Genomic DNA, 26,658 nt, shown 5'->3' on the forward strand with positions numbered 1-26,658 from the left:
CAATACAGTGTAAAATAGTATTGTCTTACAGGGACAAACAATACAGTGTAAAATAGTATTGTCTTACAGGGACAAACAATACAGTGTACAACAGCATTGTCTTACAGGGACAAACAATACAGTGTACAACAGCATTGTCTTACAGGGACAAACAATACAGTGTACAACAGTATTGTCTTACAGGGACAAACAATACAGTGTACAACAGTATTGTCTTACAGGGACAAACTATACAGTGTACAACAGTATTGTCTTACAGGGGCAAACAATACAGTGTACAACAGCATTGTCTTACAGGGACAAACTATACAGTGTACAACAGTATTGTCTTACAGGGACAAACTATACAGTGTACAACAGTATTGTCTTACAGGGACAAACAATACAGTGTACAACAGTATTGTCTTACAGGGACAAACTATACAGTGTACAACAGTATTGTCTTACAGGGACAAACTATACAGTGTACAACAGCATTGTCTTACAGGGACAAACAATACAGTGTACAACAGTATTGTCTTACAGGGACAAACAATACAGTGTACAACAGCATTGTCTTACAGGGACAAACTATACAGTGTACAACAGTATTGTCTTACAGGGACAAACAATACAGTGTACAACAGCATTGTCTTACAGGGACAAACTATACAGTGTACAACAGTATTGTCTTACAGGGACAAACTATACAGTGTACAACAGTATTGTCTTACAGGGACAAACAATACAGTGTACACCAGCATTGTCTCACAAGGACAAACTATCACTATCTATGCTCCAACACAGGAGGGCACATTAGTTGCAGACAGCAGATGAATGACAACAGATTATTACAACAATTATTAAAAAAATGAATACAGAGTACAACACAATAAACAATCGCTGCACACAGAGGACACATCAAACAATAGCTGTACACAGATGACACATTAAACAATAGTTGTACACATAGGACACATTAAACCATAGCTGTACACAGAGGGCACATCAAACAATAGCTGCACACAGAGGACACATTAAACAATAGCTGTACACAGAGGACACATCAAACAATAGCTGTACACAGAGGACACATCAAACAATAGCTGTACACAGATGACACATTAAACAATAGCTGTACACAGAGGACACATCAAACAATAGCTGCACACAGAGGACACATTAAACAATAGCTGCACACAGAGGACACATCAAACAATAGCTGCACACAGAGGACACATTAAACAATAGCTGCACACAGAGGACACATCAAACAATAGCTGCACACAGAGGACACATCAAACAATAGCTGTACACAGAGGACACATCAAACAATAGCTGTACACAGAGGACACATCAAACAATAGCTGTACACAGAGGACACATTAAACAATAGCTGTACACATAGGACACATCAAACAATAGCTGTACACAGAAGACACATTAAACAATAGCTGTACACAGAGGACACATCAAACAATAGCTGTACACAGAGGACACATCAAACAATAGCTGTACACAGAGGACACATCAAACAATAGCTGTACATATAGGACACATTAAACAATAGCTGTACACAGAGGACACATCAAACAATAGCTGTACACAAAGGACACATTAAACAATAGCTGTACACAGAGGACACATCAAACAATAGCTGTACACAGAGGACACATTAAACAATAGCTGTACACATAGGACACATCAAACAATAGCTGTACACATAGGACACATCAAACAATAGCTGTACACAGAGGACACATTAAACTATAGCTGTACACAGAGGACACATCAAACAATAGCTGTACACAGAGGACACATCAAACAATAGCTGTACACAGAGGACACATCAAACAATAGCTGTACACAGAGGACACATCAAAAAATAGCTGCACACAGAGGACACATTAAACCATAGCTGTACACAGAGGACACATTAAACAATAGCTGTACACATAGGACACATTAAACAATAGCTGTGCACATAGGACACATTAAACAATAGCTGTACACAGAGGACACATTAAACAATCGCTGCACACAGAGGACATATCAAACAATAGCTGTACACAGAGGACACATCAAACAATAGCTGTACACAGAGGACACATCAAACAATAGCTGTACACAGATGACACATTAAACAATAGCTGTACACATAGGACACATTAAACAATAGCTGTACACAGAGGACACATCAAACAATAGCTGTACACAGAGGACACATTAAACAATAGCTGTACACATAGGACACATTAAACAATAGCTGTACACAGATGACACATCAAACAATAGCTGCACACAGAGGACACATTAAACAATCGCTGTACACATAGGACACATTAAACAATAGCTGTACACAAAGGACACATCAAACAATAGCTGTACACATAGGACACATCAAACAATAGCTGTACACAGAGGACACATCAAACAATAGCTGTACATAAAGGACACATCAAACAATAGCTGTACACATAGGACACATCAAACAATAGCTGTACACAGAGGACACATCAAACAATAGCTGTACACAGAGGACACATCAAACAATAGCTGTACACATAGGACACATCAAACAATAGCTGTACACAGAGGACACAATAAACAATAGCTGTACACATAGGACACATCAAAATATAGCTGTACACATAGGACACATTAAACAATAGCTGTACACAGAGGACACATCAAACAATAGCTGTACACATAGGACACATTAAACAATAGCTGTACACAGAGGACACATTAAACAATAGCTGTACACAGAGGACACATCAAACAATAGCTGTACACATAGGACACATCAAACAATAGCTGTACACATAGGACACATCAAACAATAGCTGTACACATAGGACACATCAAACAATAGCTGTACACAGAGGACACATCAAACAATAGCTGCACACAGAGGACACATCAAACAATAGCTGTACACAGAGGACACATCAAACAATAGCTGTACACAGAGGACACATCAAACAATAGCTGTACACAGAGGACACATCAAACAATAGCTGTACACAGAGGACACATTAAACAATAGCTGTACACAAAGGACATTGATATTCAAGGGTTTTCTGTAGATTTAAACAGAACATGAGTCATAAGGACATCATCCTGAACATCCAACCTGTCAACTCGCACTGATGGTTGCACATCCGTTATGTATGTACTCTGTACGTCCTGTCATCACTGCACAGCTATTGTAATGCGTCAAATGCACATTAACTCAATTTATCTAATTCACTGAATACATTAGATACTTATAAATCAGCATGTATAACATTCCTTGTGGACTTTGATCTCGTATATACTTTGGAAATTTTGTACTTGTATTTCATATCCGCCGCGGTTTGCGGTTTACTGAAAAAACCTTTAATTGACAATGACAATGGTCTACAAACTGGTCCGCAACCACAAAATGACAAATCTCGTGGTTACTTCGGTATATGTGTGAGTAGGGCCAATTTTACTCTTCTTTATTTTAAAGATATCTTACCTGGTATAACATATATTCGTTATAATGATTAGATCGTATGTAGGACCAGCAGTCTGTACTATGGTAACTGTCAATTGTGTTATATACAGGGACTACGGGGGTAATGTACAATGTACCTAGTATCACTTTCCCAGGTGATTTCTAAAATAAATATTAATGAAAACTTTTTTTAACATAAGCTCTCAATTCCGCCTTTATAAACCCGAGAAATTTCGCAGACGTTGAACTATGACGATTTTATCACATTTCAGCATCGTGACATTTCAATATGTAAAAGTTACTACTTCCAACAGTTAGCAATGCATTATTCCACCAAGAAACTATTCAAGGTCATATTGATCTTCACAAGGTCATATTGATCGTTATTATTTTGAGAGATGTAATTTTTTCACATCCTATTATCAGTCAATGAAACAATCTTGGTAAACAGTTATTATAACATAATGCTGGCTAAATGCACACCAACATTGAAATAATTAATGCATTTGAGTCACATGACCCTAAACATGAGTAAAGTTTATAAAGTCAGACTAGACTTTCATCCAAGCCAGCCATAAACCTGGTATCATAACAGTACGATTCACTTGATCTTGGAAACCTTAAACATAGACCAAGGTCAATTCTAATAATTCTTATAATTGAGGTATAATAGGTATGATACCGACCGAAGATGATTACTCTGTATCTGGGTCAAGGTCACTCATTTAAATAAGTTCAAAAGATTTACATCTTACAATGTTACCTTGTAGGTGGAGCTTACATTTATAATTAAACTCGGTGTATCTTAGTATAAACTGAAAGACAAACTATTCAAATTCAAATTAGTTTATTTAAGTGTCACATGTAACATGTACTATTTTTAAAGTCCGCTCATCCACCCATACATCGCATCACACTAGACTCGAAGTCTAGAAGTATCAACATATTACACATAATTATAAATTAAAAGTTAAAAATTCTTTATTTTTATAATTATATCAGTAGGCAAAATGTATATGGACAAACAGAAATACAGCGTATTTTCCTAAATGAAGGGATAATGTTTGATACATTGTCCTTACACACGTTATGTTGTCGCCCTAAAAGCTAGAGCATTGCCAATATACTGTACTCATCTACCAGTAATAAACGCCAGCTGTACCACGCTACGTACGTATCGTCCGATAACGGATCCCAGTATTTAATTAATTTGTCATTATTCCACTGTGTAGAGGTTTTGTGAACTAAAGGAACTCTAGTGTCGCCATGTTGACCCGAATTCTAAGTCCGGGGCTATAAAGTTCATGTAGTGCCAGAAGAAATAGACATTACATACACGTGGTAACCGAGGATTACCGAGGATTACCGAGGATTCAAAGATATATTCCAAATACGTACACGTTTAATCACATACCAGGTGCGTTATCGAATTCAAATAAAGTCCTGTAATATACTTTTCTAATCGAAATGTTCTTTCTTTCTTTTTCAAATCTTAATCACTTAGTTGTTCTTCTCAGTGCTGTCTATGGAAGCCGAGGGTTTTACTTTAATTGGTGGACGTTATAGAATCTCAACTCTAAATTCTAGACATACTTCAAATACAACAAGTTATAATATTGCGTCAATACGTCCTGTTATTGTAAGGTTAGTGAATATGTTAAAATAAATAAAGATCACGATAAACAATGGCATTACCTATCAAGAACATGAGGTCACACCTTTAATTATGCAATACAATGTATGTCTCTTTAGACCTGCAGTTTATCAAATTTACATACATTACCACACGCGTGCGATAATTAACATCTTAGAGACAAAATCGAACATTTCCTTAAATAACGTCAGTCGACTGCCTCGACTGTGATGTTACAGGTCGAGAGGTGCTTTGACAGGTCATGCAAATGATGCACATATTCAACGCTAGGGAAGGCACCTCATCTCCATGTTGTATAATCTCAAGTTGCAATCACTTTTTCCTATCGTTAAAGCTACATTATATGAATTTGGAATTGCAAATCAGCACTTAAAATAAAGGTGAAATTTAAATTGTTTTTATAAGTAAGTTGAAGCAATGATACAAGACTTTGATGTAACATTGAACCAACCTGACGCAATTATAGAAACAACCCAAATCTATAAGGTTCGGGGTAATCATAAGTTACAAAGGGCTAAAATAGAAATTCTGGCACCCTTTAAGTTTGAATTTTTGTCTCATGTTATCGTAAGTAATGCATTTCCATATAATTAGAATTGAGATGTTGCACAATTTTGGAAATATACCGAGTAAGAAGTTGCCGTTGGCGAGCAATGCTGCTTGGGCAGAAAAAAAAGATACATGTAACTGGCGGCGAGGTCGCCTAAATGACTAGATGTACATGTCCGGCAGTGATGTTTCTTAAATTGAAATGAAATTAATGTTATGCATGTAAATTCCATTAACGAGAAGAGTTTCATTGTTACACGGAGATGTACTACACACATTACATTAAATAACAGCAATGTGGATTTTCTATAGAAAGAGGCATTTGATAATATTTCCAGGTGTATAAAATATCATTCTATACGTAACACCAATCCGGAATCATTTAGACACCAAAGAAATTCCAATGTAATAAGTCTGGTGTTATATCATTGCTATGTAATGACTACATACATCGTTAAGCGCATGTTGCGCTCGTTTTGTCGATATTGAGTTAGATTTCGGTTCCCTTACTATGTCTGTATTCTTTGTTAGTTATATTTCACCCTCGTTTTGTCGATATTGAGTTTGATTTCGGTTCCCTTACTATGTCTGTATTCTTTGTTAGTTATATTTCACCCTCGTTTTGTCGATATTGAGTTTGATTTCGGTTCCCTTACTATGTCTGTATTCTTTGTTAGTTATATTTCACCCTCGTTTTGTCGATATTGAGTTTAATTTCGGTTCCCTTACTATGTCTGTATTCTTTGTTAGTTATATTTCACCCTCGTTTTGTCGATATTGAGTTTAATTTCGGTCCCCTTACTATGTCTGTATTCTTTGTTAGTTATATTTCACCCTCGTTTTGTCGATATTGAGTTTAATTTCGGTCCCCTTACTATGTCTGTATTCTTTGTTAGTTATATTTCACCCTCGTTTTGTCGATATTGAGTTTGATTTCGGTTCCCTTACTATGTCTGTATTCTTTGTTAGTTATATTTCACCCTCGTTGTGTCGATATTGAGTTTAATTTCGGTTCCCTTACTATGTCTGTATTCTTTGTTAGTTATATTTCACCCTCGTTTTGTCGATATTGAGTTAGATTTCGGTTCCCTTACTATGTCTGTATTCTTTGTTAGTTATATTTCACCCTCGTTTTGTCGATATTAAGTGAGAATTACGGTTTCGTTTGAATGTCGGTATTCTCTGTTGTTTTTCAATTTTTCAATCTCTTTTAAATAGTCTTGTTAAAATATGGTAGTATTGACCAAAACCATTGTAGACACAAAATTTAGCACTACGGATTTAGAAATACATTTGGCGATCCAACAATTTTTTTTACTCCCAAAAACAAGTCGAAAGCATAAGAAATTGTGATCATAAGTAGTAATCAAATAGAAAATCATAATAGATAATTGATATAGGCATGCAGTTTTATTGTGTTATGTGAAAAAGCCCCCGTTTTGCGTTAAGCATTAGTGTTGCCTGGTGTGATGGTTGTGTCGCACTTACTGCCCTACAACGTGACGTAAGTTTGTGATCAGGTCTATATATATACCACTGTCTGTGTATATATCGCGTGTTTGTTGTTTGATGACAACGTAATGTCACATCCAAGCAGTTGTCATTAACCTTACGCTTGTGAAATGTCATAATTATGGCAGCGGGTCTTTGTAAAGGTTAAGCATCTCTGATAAAGCTTTCAGTCAAGTTCACTAGCAAATCGGAGAACTAGTATTAAGGATGAGATAACGGGTAAAATCAAACTCAAATTTTCTTTGAAAGGAAAAGTAAAATTGAGGAAGGATGGAAGCGCTAAATTGATTGATATTGAAATGACATTTTTAATTAGATGACGCAAAATCGCAAAATCGCTTCTTTATCAACATAATATACCTGTAACGCCCGGTATCTGACGGAAACATTGTGTTTTACTGTAGTTACTGTTCATAACAATTTCCCCGTGATATACAGTATGTCCTCATGATATCCTCAAACGGCCATGCATCACATCCTCGCTACATCCAATGCCAATACGAATCCGTTTCCGTATCTCGGCAAATTTTCATAGTAATATATACATGTATTTATATTCAATTAAGCGTTTTTGAATGATTTTTAAAACAAACCAAACTTATAAATCTCTTTGCTGGTATAAATTCATGAGATCTGTATGTACACGGACAGAACCACACGGACAGAATCATACGGACAGAATCACACGGACAAAGTCATACGGACAGAATCATACGGACAGAACCACACGGATAGAATCACACGGACAGAGTCACATGGACAGAGTCACACGGACAGAATCATACGGACAGAACCACACGGACAGAGTCACACGGACAGAGTCACATGGACAGAGTCACACGGACAGAATCATACGGACAGAACCACACGGACAGAACCACACGGACAAAGTCATACGGACAGAATCATACGGACAGAGTTACACGGACAGAATCACACGGGCAGAATCATACGGAGAGAATCATACGGACAGAGTCATACGGACAGAATCATACGGACAGAGTCACACGGACAGAATCACACGGGCAGAATCATACGGAGAGAATCATACGGACAGAGTTACACGGACAGAATTACACGGACAGAATCATACGGAGAGAATCATACGGACAGAGTTACACGGACAGAATTACACGGACAGAATCACACGGACAGAGTCACACGGACAGAATCACACGGACAGAATCATACGGACAGAGTCATACGGACAGAATTACACGGACAGAATCACACAGACAGAGTCACACAGACAGAAGTCCGAGAGAGGTGTTATTGTTATATGTACATTGTAGGTCATCACGCACAGGAACGGTCGCTAGGCAACGTGATAGATATTGATCGGAGATTATCACTTTGAATAACCACTCATTAGATCCACAGACATATTATATACAGACAATTTTTGTCTTTGTAGAACCAAACGATCGCTGACCATATCTTTGTTATTCTCATTACAGTCGGGTATTAATGACGATAAAGTTACGGAAGTGACGTCATTCCCGTGAATTTATTTGTGTTCTAGCTGTTACGTCTGAAATTTAGAACATACACGAAATAAACTGAAACGTTGTCTTTGTTTCACTTACACTAATGATAAGACGAAATCTACAGCAGGAAACAATCTTCTTAATCCAAAGTTTTTCTCCTGATATAGTTCGTTCTCTTCTGAATAGGCAAGGTACACAGAGAATGAAACACTTGGATTCCAAAGATTTGTTTGTTTGTTTGTTTGTTTATGTTTTACGGCCCATAGACAACTAGGGTCATTTAGGGCCAAACAATATACTATCGTTTTTCCAAAGATGGCGGGACATTAAAATGTATAATATATACACCAACTTGCTGCTTAAGATCGTAGATCCAACATTTTTTTGAAACATTTGTTTATGTCCAGTCGGTCTTCCACTGGACATTCAAAGTAAGTACGTTGCCATGGTTTTGGGAACCTTGAGCGTTTCCATGTTTGTGACTGAACCTCGCCCTTGAGAGTCGCCAGCTTCGTGATTGTACCTCGCCCTTGAGAGTCTCCATGTTTGTGACTGTACCTCGCCCTTGAGAGTCTCCATGTTTGTGACTGTACCTCGCCCTTGAGAGTCTCCTTGTTTGTGACTGTACCTCGCCCTTGAGAGTCTCCATGTTTGTGACTGTACCTCGCCCCTGAGAGTCTCCATGTTTGTGACTGTACCTCGCCCTTGAGAGTCTCCATGTTTGTGACTGTACCTCGCCCTTGAGAAGTCTCCATATTTGTGACTGTACCTCGCCCCTGAAAGTCTCCATGTTTTTTATTGTACCTCGCCCTTGAGAGTCTCCATGTTTGTTATACTGTACCTCGCCCTTGAGAGTCTCCATGTTTGTTATACTGTACCTCGCCCTTGAGAGTCTCCTTGTTTGTTACTGTACCTCGCCCTTGAGAGTCTCCTTGTTTGTTACTGTACCTCGTCCTTGAGAGTCTCCTTGCTTGTTACTGTACCTCGCCCTTGAGAGTCTCCTTGTTTGTTATACTGTACCTCGCCCTTGAGAGTCTCCATGTATGTTATACTGTACCTCGCCCTTGAGAGTCTCCTTGTTTGTTACTGTACCTCGCCCTTGAGAGTCTCCTTGTTTGTTACTGTACCTCGCCCTTGAGAGTCTCCATGTTTGTTACTGTACCTCGCCTTGAGAGTCCCCTTGTTTGTTACTGTACCTCGCCCTTGAGAGTCTCCATGTTTGTTACTGTACCTCGCCTTGAGAGTCTCCATGATTGTTATACTGTACCTCGCCCTTGAGAGTCTCCTTGTTTGTTACTGTACCTCGCCTTTGAGAGTATCCATGTTTGTTATTGTACCTCGTCCTTGAGAGTCTCCATGTTTGTGACTGTACCTCGCCCTTGAGAGTCTCTATGTTTGTGATTGTACCTCGCCCTTGAGAGTCTCCTTGTTTGTTACTGTACCTCGCCCTTGAGAGTCTCCATGTTTGTGATTGTACCTCGCCCTTGAGAGTCTCCTTGTTTGTTACTGTACCTCGCCTTGAGAGTCTCCATGGTGTTGGGTGTACCTCGCCCTTGAGAGTCTCCATGTTTGTGACTGTACCTCGCCCTTGAGAGTCTCCTTGTTTGTTATACTGAACCTCGCCCTTGAGAGTCTCCATGTTTGTTATACTGAACCTCGCCCTTGAGAGTCTCCTTGTTTGTTACTGTACTTCGCCCTTGAGAGTCTCCATGTTTGTTACTGAACCTCGCCCTTGAGAATCTCCATGCTTGTTACTGTACCTCGCCCTTGAGAGTCTCCATATTTGTGACTGTACCTCGCCCTTGAGAGTCTCCATGTTTGTGACTGAACCTCGCCCTTGAGAGTCTCCATGTTTGTGACTGTACCTCGCCCTTGAGAGTCTCTATGTTTGTGATTGTACCTCGCCCTTGAGAGTCTCCTTGTTTGTTACTGTACCTCGCCCTTGAGAGTCTCCATGTTTGTGATTGTACCTCGCCCTTGAGAAGTCTCCATATTTGTTACTGTACCTCGCCTTGAGAGTCTCCATGGTGTTGGGTGTACCTCGCCCTTGAGAGTCTCCATGTTTGTGACTGTACCTCGCCCTTGAGAGTCTCCTTGTTTGTTATACTGAACCTCGCCCTTGAGAGTCTCCATGTTTGTTATACTGAACCTCGCCCTTGAGAGTCTCCTTGTTTGTTACTGTACTTCGCCCTTGAGAGTCTCCATGTTTGTTACTGAACCTCGCCCTTGAGAATCTCCATGCTTGTTACTGTACCTCGCCCTTGAGAGTCTCCATATTTGTGACTGTACCTCGCCCTTGAGAGTCTCCATGTTTGTGACTGAACCTCGCCCTTGAGAGTCTCCATGTTTGTGACTGTACCTCGCCCTTGAGAGTCTCTATGTTTGTGATTGTACCTCGCCCTTGAGAGTCTCCATGTTTGTGATTGTACCTCGCCCTTGAGAGTCTCCATATATGTTACTGAACCTCGCCCTTGAGAGTCTCCTTGTTTGTTACTGTACCTCGCCTTGAGAGTATCCATGGTGTTGGGTGTACCTCGCCCTTGAGAGTCTCCATGTTTGTGACTGAACCTCGCCCTTGAGAATCTCCATATTTGTGACTGTACCTCGCCCTTGAGAGTCTCCATGTTTGTGACTGAACCTCGCCCTTGAGAGTCTCCATTTTTGTGACTGTACCTCGCCCTTGAGAGTCTCTATGTTTGTGATTGTACCTCGCCCTTGAGAGTCTCCATGTTTGTGATTGTACCTCGCCCTTGAGAGTCTCCTTGTTTGTTACTGTACCTCGCCTTGAGAGTATCCATGGTGTTGGGTGTACCTCGCCCTTGAGAGTCTCCATGTTTGTGACTGAACCTCGCCCTTGAGAATCTCCATATTTGTGACTGTACCTCGCCCTTGAGAGTCTCCATGTTTGTTACTGTACTTCGCCCTTGAGAGTCTCCATGTTTGTTACTGTACCTCGCCCTTGAGAATCTCCATATTTGTGACTGTACCTCGCCCTTGAGAGTCTCCATGTTTGTGTTTTTATCTCGCCCCTGAGAGTCTCCATATATGTTACTGAACCTCGCCCTTGAGAGTCTCCATGTTTGTTATACTGAACCTCGCCCTTGAGAGTCTCCTTGTTTGTTACTGTACTTCGCCCTTGAGAGTCTCCATGTTTGTTACTGAACCTCGCCCTTGAGAGTCTCCATGCTTGTTACTGTACCTCGCCCTTGAGAGTCTCCATATTTGTGACTGTACCTCGCCCTTGAGAGTCTCCATGTTTGTGTTTTTATCTCGCCCTTGAGAGTCTCCATATTTGTTATTGTACCTCGCCCTTGAGAGTCTCCTTGTGTGTTACTGTACCTCGCCATTGAGAGTCTCCATTGTGTTGGGCGTACCTCGCCCTTGACAGTCTGCATCATTGCTATTGACAAGCGGGCTATTCATTCAGCAGACCCAGTAGACACCGTCTTTAATTGACACCCATTACTGCTTTGGATTTAGAAAGCGAATTTAACTTTTTAAAGAAAATGTTATTGACTAGAATCCTGATAACATGTGAACACCATTACCTACCGTTTTGATGTGTAAATCGGCGAGAACGGTCCTATACAGCTGATAGTACGACAAGAACTCGCTTGGTTCCAGACAGTCAATTAGCGGCGATTGCGGAATGATGTATTTAACTGGTAATCAATATTATCTTAACTTTTGATTACCCACGTAATCGTCGGTAACATTATGATGACTGTAATCGAGTGCTTAGAGCTCTGGTATTGCAGAAGTTTATAAAACTAGTAAAAGTGTATATATCTGGTAGTCCTTAATGCTTAGTTTTACTCCCTGATTTATTTTATTGCTCCAATGTTTACACATATATATACTTAAATGAGATCCATAAACTCGCGTTTTAATCCAGGTATCCCCACTATCTTAAACAATACTTCTTAACTCATTGTACTTTAGTTCCCAGGACACCGTTCACAGCCGTAGTAGGTAGGCAATATATACTGGAGCGATGTTTATATTGGAAGCCCCACAGATGTAAAAAGCCACATACGTTTAAGTCGTTTACTCTCTTTGTTATCACGGTTTTTTCACCATTGTGATTTCTCTTATTGTTGGATGAGCAGAACACCTTCTACTGACGTAATCACTGATGTCATTTTAACCTTTTTAATGTCTCTTTATACCTTATTATATGATTCTGTGTTAAAATATCAATATCGAAACCGCAGGAGATAGACACTTTCTTGTCCTATACCAAAGTGGCTTGGCAACATTCCCAACCCACCATTTATATATATTTATACATATATGGTTACTGTGTCTGTCGCTTGTGCATTGTATCAAACTCGTTATTGGAAAGACTGAAGTTCAAATTGTATGATTTTTCGTTCAGACATCAGATATACATTAGATACAAAGACACACTTTTTACACCAATGTATAAACAGACATGCATTTAATTTCCAAATTGCCGAGAGCTAAATTGATATTGTAATTGAAGACTACCTACACGTATATATTTCTAGACATCACAGAAAAAGAGGGTAATTATAATTTGTTGTCGACACTTAATGGATAGTAAAGTTACACACTTTACTCCCGAGATCCGGTTATGTTTGGCCATAGATAGTAATAACACGATCAAGTTCTGTCTCAATTTGAATCCCACAGTATCAAACTATTAGTCTAAGTAATCCCATCCCTATCAAACTGTTACTATTCTAAGTCATCTCGAACGGTCATATACACTGACACTGTGTGTTGAGTTAGAAACGCTGTACTCTTCACTCATGGTGAAACAATGCAGCTCGAACAATTTAATCCAATTTCGGGATGTGGTTCTGTTCCTGTGTTTAATGAAGAATGATGAATTGAAGATTTGTCCTTCGATTAGACAGATTTGCATGCGTTCCGCAATCTTGAATCCGACATGTCGATTGGAATCACGTCAAATAGTTGGTTACGAGATACGTTGCTATGGAGGAAAAAATTGGGATATTCAATGCATCTCGTGACATTTAATTTTGAAGTCCCCGGTATTTTTTGGTTTAGGGAGCATTGGAGAGTGTCTAAAAGTTCATTTCGGAGACTAACGTTGGTCGGCTTCATGGTTCAACGCCACGAATTTCTATATTTTCTTTTCCTGTTTAGCTACTCCTCTCCCCTGTGTCTTTTTCTCTCCTAAAGATGTCGTCCTAAATCACAAATTGACCCTGACTGTTAGTTTCTCCCTGGACGTCCATCCTGATAAGACACCCGTCCACATAAGACACCCGTCCTCATAAGACACCCGTCCACATAAGACACCCGTCCTCGTATGACACCCGTCCACATAAGACACCCGTCCTCGTATGACACCCATCCACATAAGACACCCGTCCACATAAGACACCCGTCCTCGTATGACACCCATCCACATAAGACACCCATCCACATAAGACACCCGTCCTGATAAGACACCCGTCCTCATATGATAACCGTCCTCATAAGCCATCCGTCCTCATAAGCCACCTGTCCTCATAAGACACCCATCCTCATAAGACACCCATCCTCATAAGCCACCTGTCCTCATAAGACATCCGTCCTCATAAGCCACCTGTCCTCATATGACACCCGTCCACATAAGACACCTATCCACATAAGACACCCGTCCTGATAAGACACCTGTCCTCATATGATAACCGTCCTCATAAGCCACCCGTCCTCATAAGCCACCTGTCCTCATAAGACACCCATCCTCATAAGACACCCATCCTCATAAGACACCCATCCACATAAGACACCCGTCCGCATAAGTCACCCGTCCTCATAGGACATCCGTCCTCATAAGACCTCCGTCCTCATAAGACACCTTTATAAATAAGACACCCGTCCTCATATGACACCCGTCCTCATAGGACACCCGTCCTCATAAGACACCCGTCCTCATAAGACACACGTCCTCATAAGACACCTTTCCTCATAAGAAACCCGTCCTCATAAGACAACCGTCCTCATAAGACACCCGTCCACATAAGACGCACGTCCACATAAGACACCCGTCCACATAAGACGCCCGTCCTCATATGACACCCGTCCACATAATACACCCGTCCTCATAAGACATCCGTCCTCATAAGACATCCGTCCTCATAAGACACCCGTCCACATAAGACGCCCGTCCTCATATGACACCCGTCCACATAAGACGCCCGTCCTCATAAGACACCCGTCCACATAAGACACCCGGCCACATAAGACACCCGTCCTCATATGACACCCGTCCTCATAAGACACCCATCCTCATATGACACCCGTCCACATAATACACCCGTCCACATAAGACACCCGTCCACATAAGACACCCGTCCGCATAAGTCACCCATCCTCATAAGATACCTTTATAAATAAGACACACGTCCACATAAGACACCCGTCCTCATAAGACACCCGTCCTCATAGGACACCCGTCCTGATAAGACATCCGTCCTCATATGACACCCGTCCACATAAGACACCCGTCCGCATAAGTCACCCATCCTCATAAGACACCTTTGCACATAAGACACCCGGCCACATAAGACACCCGTCCTCATAAGACACCCGTCCTCATATGACACCCGTCCACATAAGACACCCGTCCTCATAAGACACCTTTCCAAATAAAACACCCGTCCTCATAAGACGCACGTCCTCATAAAACACCCGTCCTGATAAGACACCCGTCCACATATGACACCCGACCTGATAAGTCATCGGTCATTTTAAATCCTATTGAGCACCCGTCACGATTTATCACCCGTCCTCATTTATGACATCCATTCTTCTATGACACCCGTCCTTATAAGTCACCTGTCTTGATAAGTCATCGACCCCATAATACACCCGTCCTCATAAGACATTCCTTCTAATAAGTCCCCCGTCCTCATAAGACATTCTTCCTAGTAAGTCACTCGTCCTCATAAGACATTCGTCCTGATAAGACATCCGTTTTCAGAAGTCACCTGCCCTCACAAGTCACTGTCCTCAAAATACACCGTCCTATTATGACATGCGTCATAATATGACACCCGTCCTGGCTCTCCTGGCCTCACAAGACACCCGTCCTATTATGATATCCGTTTTCAGAAGTCACTTGCCCTCATAAGTCACCGTCCTCAAAATAAGCCGTCCTATTAAGACATCCGTCTTCATAAGTCACCCGTCCTCATAAGTCACCCGACCTCATATGGCATCCGTCCTCAAATGACCCCTGGCGAGGACGTTGAACCTAGAAAACAAAACAAGCCACTTCTATACGGGAATGTGATGTGTTGTAAGTATATTGTTGTTGACGCGTATATACATGTAGCCCGACCTTAACGAGAAAACACATGTTCCAATCATTCTAGTGAACCGTGGAGATGTGTGTACATTTATGACCAGGCATGAAACCTTGTTTAAATATTGCCGTTTCTGGTTATAACGAATACCAATACTAATGTGAAATTGGGTCATTAAATAGACCAGGAATATGAAAAAGAACACGGATCTCAGTGATTATAATCGCCGCACCTACAAAAGTGACAATGGACTCTCTATACATTGCTATAGACTAAACCGAAAATTTTAAAATGTTAAACTTCTGACTAACTTCAGTATAACAGATCGGGTCTGTACTGCTATGTAAATAAAACGTGAAAAGACATATAATGCACAGATTCTTCATTGAAATGATTAACACACATATAATGACCATAAGCTGTACACGTATACATATAGAACTACTGGTATCTGGATCATCGGGTCCTGCACACTTATCTATCGACTAACGGCTCTTTGTTTATATATTGATAAGATAAAAGAGTCGAGTCCATTGCGAGGATTCCCCAGAGGCTGGGAGGCTGACCCGACCCTGGGATGACCAAGGTCAAGGATTCCATACCCTAACTCCCGAACAGTTTGTGGTGTGTCAGCGGAAAGATCCGGTGAGAAAAAGGTCACTCATGACTTCACGCTGGGTTTAAAATGCAAAATAACTGTCAATATCACTGTTACATAGATTTCAAGTGACGGATGTGTTCGATAACAGGAGTGACTTCAGAAATTGAAGTGTGAAAAGTTTAAAAAATAGACAATTTAAGATTTTAACCAGTGAGAAGAGAGAGCGAGCTAGGATCGATATCGTGACTTTCCTAGGGGTTGTATACATTTACAGAGGTTGAAATACAGCATCCGGCGGGGAACGGAATACTTCCATACATAAGGTATGTATAAGTTGGTAGGGGCTGTTCCTGGTCTTGTAATGAATGGTCGACTACCTAGGGAATACCAGGATATTCCCTTCAAGTGTTCAATTTACTGTAGTCGTAGTTGTTTATCGCGGTTGTTCCTTCCCTATCCATGGACCATTTACCAAACTACTAAAATATCTTCCATCGCCAGATAATTATCACGACTGACACCTCCCCAGTCCATCACTTACACTTACTGCAGGGAAGATAATACTGTACGAAATCATATACCATTTTCTAAAGATTTTTTTCAGGTAAATGACTTGTATCTCGTCCAACCCATGATCTTTACCCCTACCCCACCCCTCACCGCTGATTTGTAACTTACCCACCCCAGGGATTATACATCCCCACCCCAGGACTTATACCCCACCTCGTGGCTCGTAGCTTCCCAGCTCCATGAATTATATCTCCCCAACCCAAAGTTTTGTACCTCCCTATCCCAGGACTCGTACCTCCCCCAACTCTCTGACTCTTCCATTCCATCAATTATACTCCCCCACCCTATGAATTATACCTCCCCCACTCCATGACCTATACCTCCCCCACCCCATGACTTATACCTCCCCACCCCATGACTTATACCTCCCCCACCCCATGACGTATACCTCCCCCACCCCATGACGTATACCTCCCCCACCCCATGACGTATACCTCCCCCACCCGATGACCTATACCTCCCCCACCCCATGACCTATACCTCCCCCACCCCATGACGTATACCTTCCCCACCCCATGACGTATACCTCCCCCACCCCATGACTTATACCTCCCCCACCCCATGACCTATACCTCCCCCACCCCATGACTTATACCTCCCCCACCCTATAACTTATACCTCCCCCACCCCATGACTTATACCTCCCCCACCCAATGACCTATACCTCCCCCACCCCATGACTTATACCTCCCCCACCCTATAACTTATACCTCCCTCACCCCATGACATATACCTCCCTCACCCCATGACGTATACCACCCCCACCCCATGACTTATACCTCCCCACCTCATGACTTATACCTCCCTCACCCTATGACGTATACCTCCCCCACCCCATGACGTATATCTCCCCCACCCCATGATTTATACCTCCCCACCTCATGACGTATACCTCCCCCACCCCATGACGTATACCTCCCCCACCCCATGACATATACCTCCCCCACTCCATGACGTATACATATACCTCCCCCACCCCATGACGTATACCTCCCCCACCCCATGACATATACCTCCCCCACCCCATGACGTATACCTCCCCCACCCCATGACTTATACCTCCCCCACCCCATGACTTATACCTCCCCACCTCATGACTTATACCTCCCCCACCCTATGACGTATACCTCCCCCACCCTATGACGTATACCCTCCCTCACCCCATGACTTATACCTCCCCACCCCATGACGTATACCTCCCCCACCCCATGACGTATACCTCCCCACCCCATGACTTATACCTCCCCACCCCATGACTTATACCTCCCCCACCCCATGACGTATACCTCCCCCACCCTATGACGTATACCTCCCCCACCCCATGACTTATACCTCCCCACCTCATGACTTATACCTCCCCACCTCATGACTTATACCTCCCCCACCCTATGACGTATACCTCCCCCACCCTATGACGTATACCTCCCCCACCCCATGACTTATACCTCCCCACCCCATGACAAATACCTCCCCCACCCCATGACCTATACCTCCCCACCCCATGACAAATACCTCCCCCACCCCATGACTTATACCTCCCCCACCCCATGACGTATACCCTCCCCCCCACCCCATGACTTATACCTCCCCCACCCCATGACATATACCTCCCCACCCCATGACGTATACCTCCCCCACCCCATGTCATATACCTCCCCCACCCCATGACATATACCTCCCCACCCCATGACGTACACCTCCCCCACCCCATGACTTATACCTCCCCGCCCCATGACTTATACCTCCCCCACCCCATAACTTATACCTCCCCCACCCCATGACGTATACCTCCCCCACTCCATGACGTATACATATACCTCCCCCACCCCATGACTTATACCTCCCCACCCCATGACTTATACCTCCCCCACCCCATAACTTATACCTCCCCTACTCCATGACTTATACCTCCCCACCCAATGACTTATACCTCTTCCACCCCGTGACTTATACCTCCCCGCCCCATTGCTTGTACATGTACCTCTACACCCATTGACTAATACCTTCCCACACCCAAATCTCCCCCTATCAATGACTTGTACCCCCCACCCCATGACTTGTACCTTCCTCACCGTACTTTTACCTTTCACACCCCTCACAAGTTCTTCTCTCACCCCTTAATCTGTACTTTACCTCACAGCCATCACAATGTCATCCCGTAATGTCTCTATCAGCGTTTTCGACACACCTGGACAGGTATCAAATTATATAATTCTCACGTCCCTCTGAATCAGTTGATAGGCTTATTATATCGGGTGCACATATACACGAGCATGTGTGTGTTGTAGGCATCGTGTCTCCCTACCATTACACTCTTCTAGATATAAACAGAAATAATTCGATCCGTGTGTTATTATGACGTAGGCAGTGCAAGCTGCATCTTTCATTCAGGAATAGCTCCCTCCCCTCTCCCCCAATACGTCATATGTTTGACTGGGAAAACCTTTGCATGATGGGTACTTGGGTATTCCTCGGGTCACGTACAGGACGAGTTCTCTGGTTACTGCTATAGAGCTGGCAGCTGTTCACCCTGTCAATGAATTCCAGCCATTGTTGAGGATGCCGAGGTCAAATCGTTAGGATTGTGTGTACATTCGTTTACCTGACCTGAACGTGGGAACTAATTATTATAACCTTGTTTCACCCCCAGACGCCAGGACGGTTACAATATAATATAATTTCATTATATAAATAGTACATGTATAATTATATATCCGTCACGTTATCGGAAGACAAGGCTTGACTTAGTAAGAGGGTCGATGTTTTAATCCCCTCTGACACACACGTGGAGTTGGGAGGCTGCACGTGACGTAGATACAACTATCGATCTGTGTTCTCTCCAAGAGCTTGCTACTCTACTACAATGTCAAACCAAAGTCAATTCATGAATAGGAATCGAGAAACCTAGAGGAGGAAGATGCCGCTTCCGAGAGTGAGTATAGACTAATAGATGTACCTTATACTTATATTTAGACTTGCAGATATCTGAAAGATCTCAACGTTTTCCCAACGATTTAAAAAGCTAATGCTTTCAAATGTATGAATGACTTTATGACGTATATTGATATAAGTAAAGCGGTATGTGTTAAGTGACTTCTCAGCTTTGGTCATGCTCCACTCGCGGTGAAATACACATGCATACAAACACGTGGTTTAGGTAATATATGGCAAAGTTGACTCCTACAGTCATATAAATAGCCTCGGCCGTACACAGCCTATACTTTACGATTCTAAAAAAATGTAGCCAATGTTACTAAAATAGATATAGCTCGCGTTTTTATGATGTCTGACAACAATAGAGTTTGACGTCATCAGTCGGGTAGTGATATTAGAGAGGAGTTATGACGTGGAGTTTCTTATTATGTAGGCAATGTAGTGTATTCATGATTTTGCTTGTTATGTACAATGACACCTATCATTTCTGAATAGACGCTCGATCTTTGTAAAGTGTTCTACATTAAATATAACACTGAAAATTAAACAACAAATAATTCGTATAGAATGAGAGTCAGCCATCTTTTTCATTTTTTCACTGCTTATCTGGCACACAAGGTATATTATCGTAAGGGAAATAGATAAAAGTTTAAATAAGGTATTCGTCTGTCACCAAGGTGACTGGGCTTTGTGGATAAGGTATTCGTCAGTCACCAAGGTGACTGGGCTTTGTGGATAAGGTATTCGTCTGTCACCAAGGTGACTGGGCTTTGTGGATAAGGTATTCGTCAGTCACCAAGGTGACCGGGCGTTGTGGATAAGGTATTCGTCTGTCACCAAGGTGACTGGGCTTTGTGGATAAGGTATACGTCTGTCACCAAGGTGACTGGGCTTTGTGGATGAGGTATTCGTCAGTCACCAAGGTGACCGGGCGTTGTGGATAAGGTATTCGTCTGTCACCAAGGTGACTGGGCTTTGTGGATGAGGTATTCGTCAGTCACCAAGGTGACCGGGCTTTGTGGATAAGGTATTCGTCTGTCACCAAGGTGACTGGGCTTTGTGGATAAGGTATTCGTCAGTATCAAGGTGACTGGGCTTTGTGGATGAGGTATTCGTCTGTAACCAAGGTGACTGGGCTTTGTGGATAAGGTATTCGTCTGTCACCAAGGTGACTGGGCTTTGTGGATAAGGTATTCGTCTGTCACCAAGGTGACTGGGCTTTGTGGATAAGGTATTCGTCTGTCACCAAGGTGACTGGGCGTTGTGGATAAGGTATTCGTCTGTCACCAAGGTGACTGGGCTTTGTGGATAAGGTATACGTCTGTCACCAAGGTGACTGGGCTTTGTGGATGAGGTATTCGTCAGTCACCAAGGTGACCGGGCTTTGTGGATAAGGTATTCGTCTGTCACCAAGGTGACTGGGCTTTGTGGATAAGGTATACGTCTGTCACCAAGGTGACTGGGCTTTGTGGATGAGGTATTCGTCAGTCACCAAGGTGACCGGGCTTTGTGGATAAGGTATTCGTCTGTCACCAAGGTGACTGGGCTTTGTGGATAAGGTATTCGTCTGTCACCAAGGTGACTGGGCTTTGTGGATGAGGTATTCGTCAGTATCAAGGTGACTGGGCTTTGTGGATGAGGTATTCGTCTGTAACCAAGGTGACTGGGCTTTGTGGATAAGGTATTCGTCTGTCACCAAGGTGACTGGGCTTTGTGGATGAGGTATTTGTCTGTAACCAAGGTGACTGGGCTTTGTGGATAAGGTATTCGTCAGTCACCAAGGTGATTGGGCGTTGTGGAGAAGGTATTCGTCTGTCACCAAGGTGACTGGGCTTTGTGGATAAGGTATTCGTCTGTCACCAAGGTGACTGGGCTTTGTGGATGAGGTATTCGTCTGTAACCAAGGTGACTGGGCTTTGTGGATAAGGTATTCGTCAGTCACCAAGGTGACCGGGCGTTGTGGATGAGGTATTCGTCAGTATCAAGGTGACTGGGCTTTGTGGATGAGGTATTCGTCTGTAACCAAGGTGACTGGGCTTTGTGGATAAGGTATTCGTCTGTCACCAAGGTGACTGGGCTTTGTGGATGAGGTATTTGTCTGTAACCAAGGTGACTGGGCTTTGTGGATAAGGTATTCGTCAGTCACCAAGGTGATTGGGCGTTGTGGAGAAGGTATTCGTCTGTCACCAAGGTGACTGGGCTTTGTGGATGAGGTATTCGTCTGTAACCAAGGTGACTGGGCTTTGTGGATAAGGTATTCGTCAGTCACCAAGGTGACCGGGCGTTGTGGATAAGGTATTCGTCTGTCACCAAGGTGACTGGGCTTTGTGGATAAGGTATTCGTCTGTCACCAAGGTGACTGGGCTTTGTGGATGAGGTATTCGTCAGTATCAAGGTGACTGGGCTTTGTGGATAAGGTTTTGGTCAGTCATCAAGTTGACTGGACGTTTAAGGACGTTCCTCCGGATACTCTTCTCATAGTAACATCGCCAATTCTCTTCAATTCTGACAAGTAAAATTGATAGGCATAGATCTCGTAATTGTTGTAAAAAATAAAGGTTTATCACAGAACTTGAGATCTGATGTAACTAAAAGTTAATAGATTATGATATGAATTAAATTGAACTAATCTGCAGAATCAAATGAATACAATCAATATAACACCTATATTAATGTCAGACCACCAGAAAACAAAGCTTCTTAATATATGTAATAAAAAATGATGTTTTTACAATTAAGTATCAATATATTTCATTCCCGGTTTCGGGAGTTTCCGGTAAGCTCGGGAATTTGCGGGGTGTTCCCATTGCCCCCAGGCTGACAGAGACATCTTTACATTGTAAAACGAGAAGTGCATGTAATTATTTTGACGGTGAAATAGTATACTTATATTTGTCTCCATGACATTGTTCCATTAGGTTTGTTGACAGCAGTGACATCACTATTATTTACGGAGGTGTGTACTTCTCCGCGAAATCCACCTCCCTCACAATAACGAGCTGTGGGGATAATGTAGACCTTGAAATTGCGTCGATGTCCATCAACATTGAGGAACTTTCCTAGGAAACTGACCATACGATTTATTATCATGATGTTTATATAGATGGACCCGATTAAGTTGTCCATCACCTGGACTCTTTGACCAATCTGGAGTTTGTCATTTTAATGATGAGAATGGTGATGGTCATCACATATATGTCTGGTCGCCAGTTTATCATTCAAATAATAAAGTGCTAGTATTAATCAGGCCTTGTTTAGGCTAAGTGCAAAATAACAAAACAACCAAGACTTCCTTGTATTTGTTTAACTGGGCCCCTCGCAACATGCTGCATTTAGTGCACATTAGTGTCAAATAATCTATCAACCTATCAACTAAATGTCAATTTCAGTTTTGTCATTACAAATGTCGAGTCAGGAGATATATATATATAATTACTTTGGAAACCTTAGAGATTTAAAATCGTTTGTTAATATGACACATTTATTACTTTCTTTGCTTAATTAATGTTAAGGGGTTAACTGAAATGCCACAAAAGTGAATTCTGATCTGATATCAGCACTCATTGGAAGATATTTTAAATGGTATGTCGCGATTTAAAACAGAAGCAAAGCATTTTACAGGTTACACGTACAGTGCCTAACGCCAAATTATACTTTAATGACGATATATAATATCTGGCCGAGGACCGGAAATACACTATCGATTGCTTCACGCTGTTGTTGTCAAAATTCATGGTCAGAGATAGGTTGGCCTTGGTATCGTATAAGATTCTATTCAAACGTGACTTATCTCTATGCCAAGGAAACGTCTTCAATCAGACATAACTAGTCACAGATACACAGCGGAAAGTGGTTTTCCTGGGATCACGAATCATATTTCTCATGGCACGCGTACACTTGTGCTAATTAGTATTTGTTGGAGCCTGTCAGGCGGTATGATGATGGCATGGACGTGCGAATGCACATGCGGGGCGATTTGTCTTCCTTTCCTGTCTCATCAACACGCAATTCCTCTCAGAGTGATATGAAGGGTAACCGCAATGCACTCTGGGAGACATTGATCAACACGGAGGTACATTGTACTCTTTTATAATCACGTTAATATTTCTTTTATAGTTCTAAGGCTGTCCTGAATATAACATTTGATAATATTTCATCCAGACATTTCAGCAATCGAATTGTCAGGATGAAGTTTATTTTTTTCACTTCATAAATGTACGAGCTGTGTAGGGTTATCAGCGTATGGATTTGTCTATGTTTTAAAAATGACGATTGCCATATGCCCTTAATACTGGTCATACTTTTCTGACCATGACCTTAGGGACACACCAATTTTCTTACTATCGTGTGGCTGGACAGTGGTTCGGCAATATGACGTCACATCCTATGTTCATAAGTAGGCAATCGGAACACCTCGCCTCCGTCTGCGAACGTAGTTTCGGCGAAAATGACGAGGGGTTCCGATTGCATAAGTAGGAATACACAATATTTGCTGCCACCATTACAAAAAGTATAGGTATCAATTGACCTCAAATACATATTTAGTGCAATTAAAAAACAACCTCGATCACATTTTCGGCTTAAAGGTTGTTGTTGTTTTTTTACGGAAAATTAGAACGGTGATACAGGTGTTATTTGAGGGAGAAAGGCGGAAGCTGATGAATCACTAGTGAAGTCAGGGTTTGATAGATGTTTGACAGCTAAGGTCGACAGTGTACGATGATGGTTTGGCTCCTCTAGGGTCACAAACGTTCCATCACATTAAAACGCCTCATATTAGATATGGAGTCTGACATTTCATGATGTTTTTTTTTTCTTTTTTTGTTTTTTTTTCGTATCGCTTTTTTACGTCCAAGGTCATAAGATGTACACCAAGGGTCGGGCACCTCTAGAGCTACATGTGTATGCAGCATTGCTATCTATCCAAACCTGGACACGAGAAAATTCGGCCCAATTTCCCCCATCACAGGGCTAAATCGAATGTACCTATTAAATTAAGGGTGGGGGATGGGGTATTTAGTGAAAGACAAATGCACTATCTATTACGCCGATACGTGCACACTATTTGTATTACGTGTACCACTGCGCCAGTTGACAAGCACGCATGGAGTTTTGTGATCGAAGGTGTCTGATTCCCTGATAGTGACTCCGTCTATTTAGACTTCACGGCTATCATTGACAAACGCTATCTATATACATGTGTATGACCATGTTTATTCTGTCTTTACAAGGTAATATTTCGAATAATAATTTCATGTTTACTCACGATATAGAAACACTGTAGTGTTTAGAAAATGATCAAAAGGTTTTCATGCTGCAGTATATTTAAATTAGATATATATATACACAGAAGAGTGCAACTGTTTTATGCTGACGTAACTACTTGTACGCTCTGAATAGTAAGGACAAGAAATGTGTTAAATTTCTAAAATTCTGACGTCATCCGCTTCAGACCAACATCAAACATACCTGTACGTTTTAAATATGGTGTAAATATGCTTGACATGACATGTCCCGCTTAAAACAAGACCGGCTTACAGTGTCCTGTAATCATGAAATGTTAACATAGAATCAACATTCTAACGTAAAACGGATGTTTGTAGAATTCTTAGCCCCAACTTACCTGGCATGTAATGTGTGTAACCTTCTACAGCAGCTAGTGTAGAATGCCCAGAAATAGACTGCTTCGGTATACTTTCAGCATGTTCAACGGGGAGGTCAGTGAGATACCATTGATACTTAAAATATTTAAAAACAGCTCATTGACAAATTCAATTTTATATGAGAACTTAAATCAACAAAAATGTTTAAACGACACTTTTACGAGTGCATTTGATATCAAAAACCCAGAATTACAAAAAAAGTCCACTAAAACTATGAAACAATGGTTATTGCGATTGGATGAATATATTGAAATATTAAGGTTTAATATGTTGTGATGCCACGCTCTTTTTTTGATGCCAAGAGTGCACATGGAAAAGTGTTATAAATTTTGGATAATGCCCTGAAGCCGTCATTAATGAGCTTTTAAATCATGATTCCGTTGATTATGTTAGATTACATGAATGCGATCTATAACCCTTCATATCATGATACCCAAAAATCTACTTTGCGTCGGTTCGTATAAAATATGTGGTAGTTAAATTCCCATATACACCTCTGTCAAAGACAACAACTGTATGGTGAATTCTTACCTTTTTCCTAGGTTATACAGCTATTATAATCATCCTTATAATGTACACAGTATACTTTATATATAGTTCGTCCGTATAGAAATCAAAACCAGTTTGTTCCTTTTAATTATTGACTTAATTTTACCGGGGCAGTTAGTATAAACAGTATGACCGGATGAGGACTCCGATGACTACAGACTTGAGTAATACTTTGAGTACACTTGACCTTACTCGGGACAATGTGTTATCGACAAGGGCACAGTCAATATATGTTAGTCTGGGCACGATCGTCCGCTACATACGTAATGTATAGAGTAAACATTAGTGTGACCCGACCAGGTCTACTCTGGGGTCACTCCACATTATGATAACGGTACTGTTAATGTACGATATGATTTATGTTAGAGTTATCGGCCCTTGCTATGTCCA

At 41.6% G+C, this 26,658-nt stretch overlaps 1 protein-coding gene across 3 annotated transcripts in view; it reads left to right on the plus strand.

Moving 5' to 3' along the window:
- Positions 1-26,658, plus strand: part of LOC117337491 (carbonic anhydrase 2-like) — a 60,229-nt gene that overhangs the window by 13,687 nt on the left and 19,884 nt on the right. Inside the window, exon 1 of one of the 3 annotated variants that reach the window (XM_033898495.1) lies at positions 16,584-16,875. The exons of 1 other annotated variant lie outside the window; for it this stretch is intronic. The gene's annotated coding sequence lies outside the window, so the exon portion shown is untranslated. Of the gene's footprint in view, positions 1-16,583; positions 16,876-19,585; positions 20,055-26,658 lie in introns of those variants that run through there. One more of the 3 variants, XM_033898493.1, reaches the window with a different exon arrangement.

The sequence above is a fragment of the Pecten maximus genome, chromosome 11 (genome assembly GCF_902652985.1).
Source record: "Pecten maximus chromosome 11, xPecMax1.1, whole genome shotgun sequence".
NCBI classification, from domain to species: Eukaryota; Metazoa; Mollusca; class Bivalvia; order Pectinida; family Pectinidae; genus Pecten; species Pecten maximus.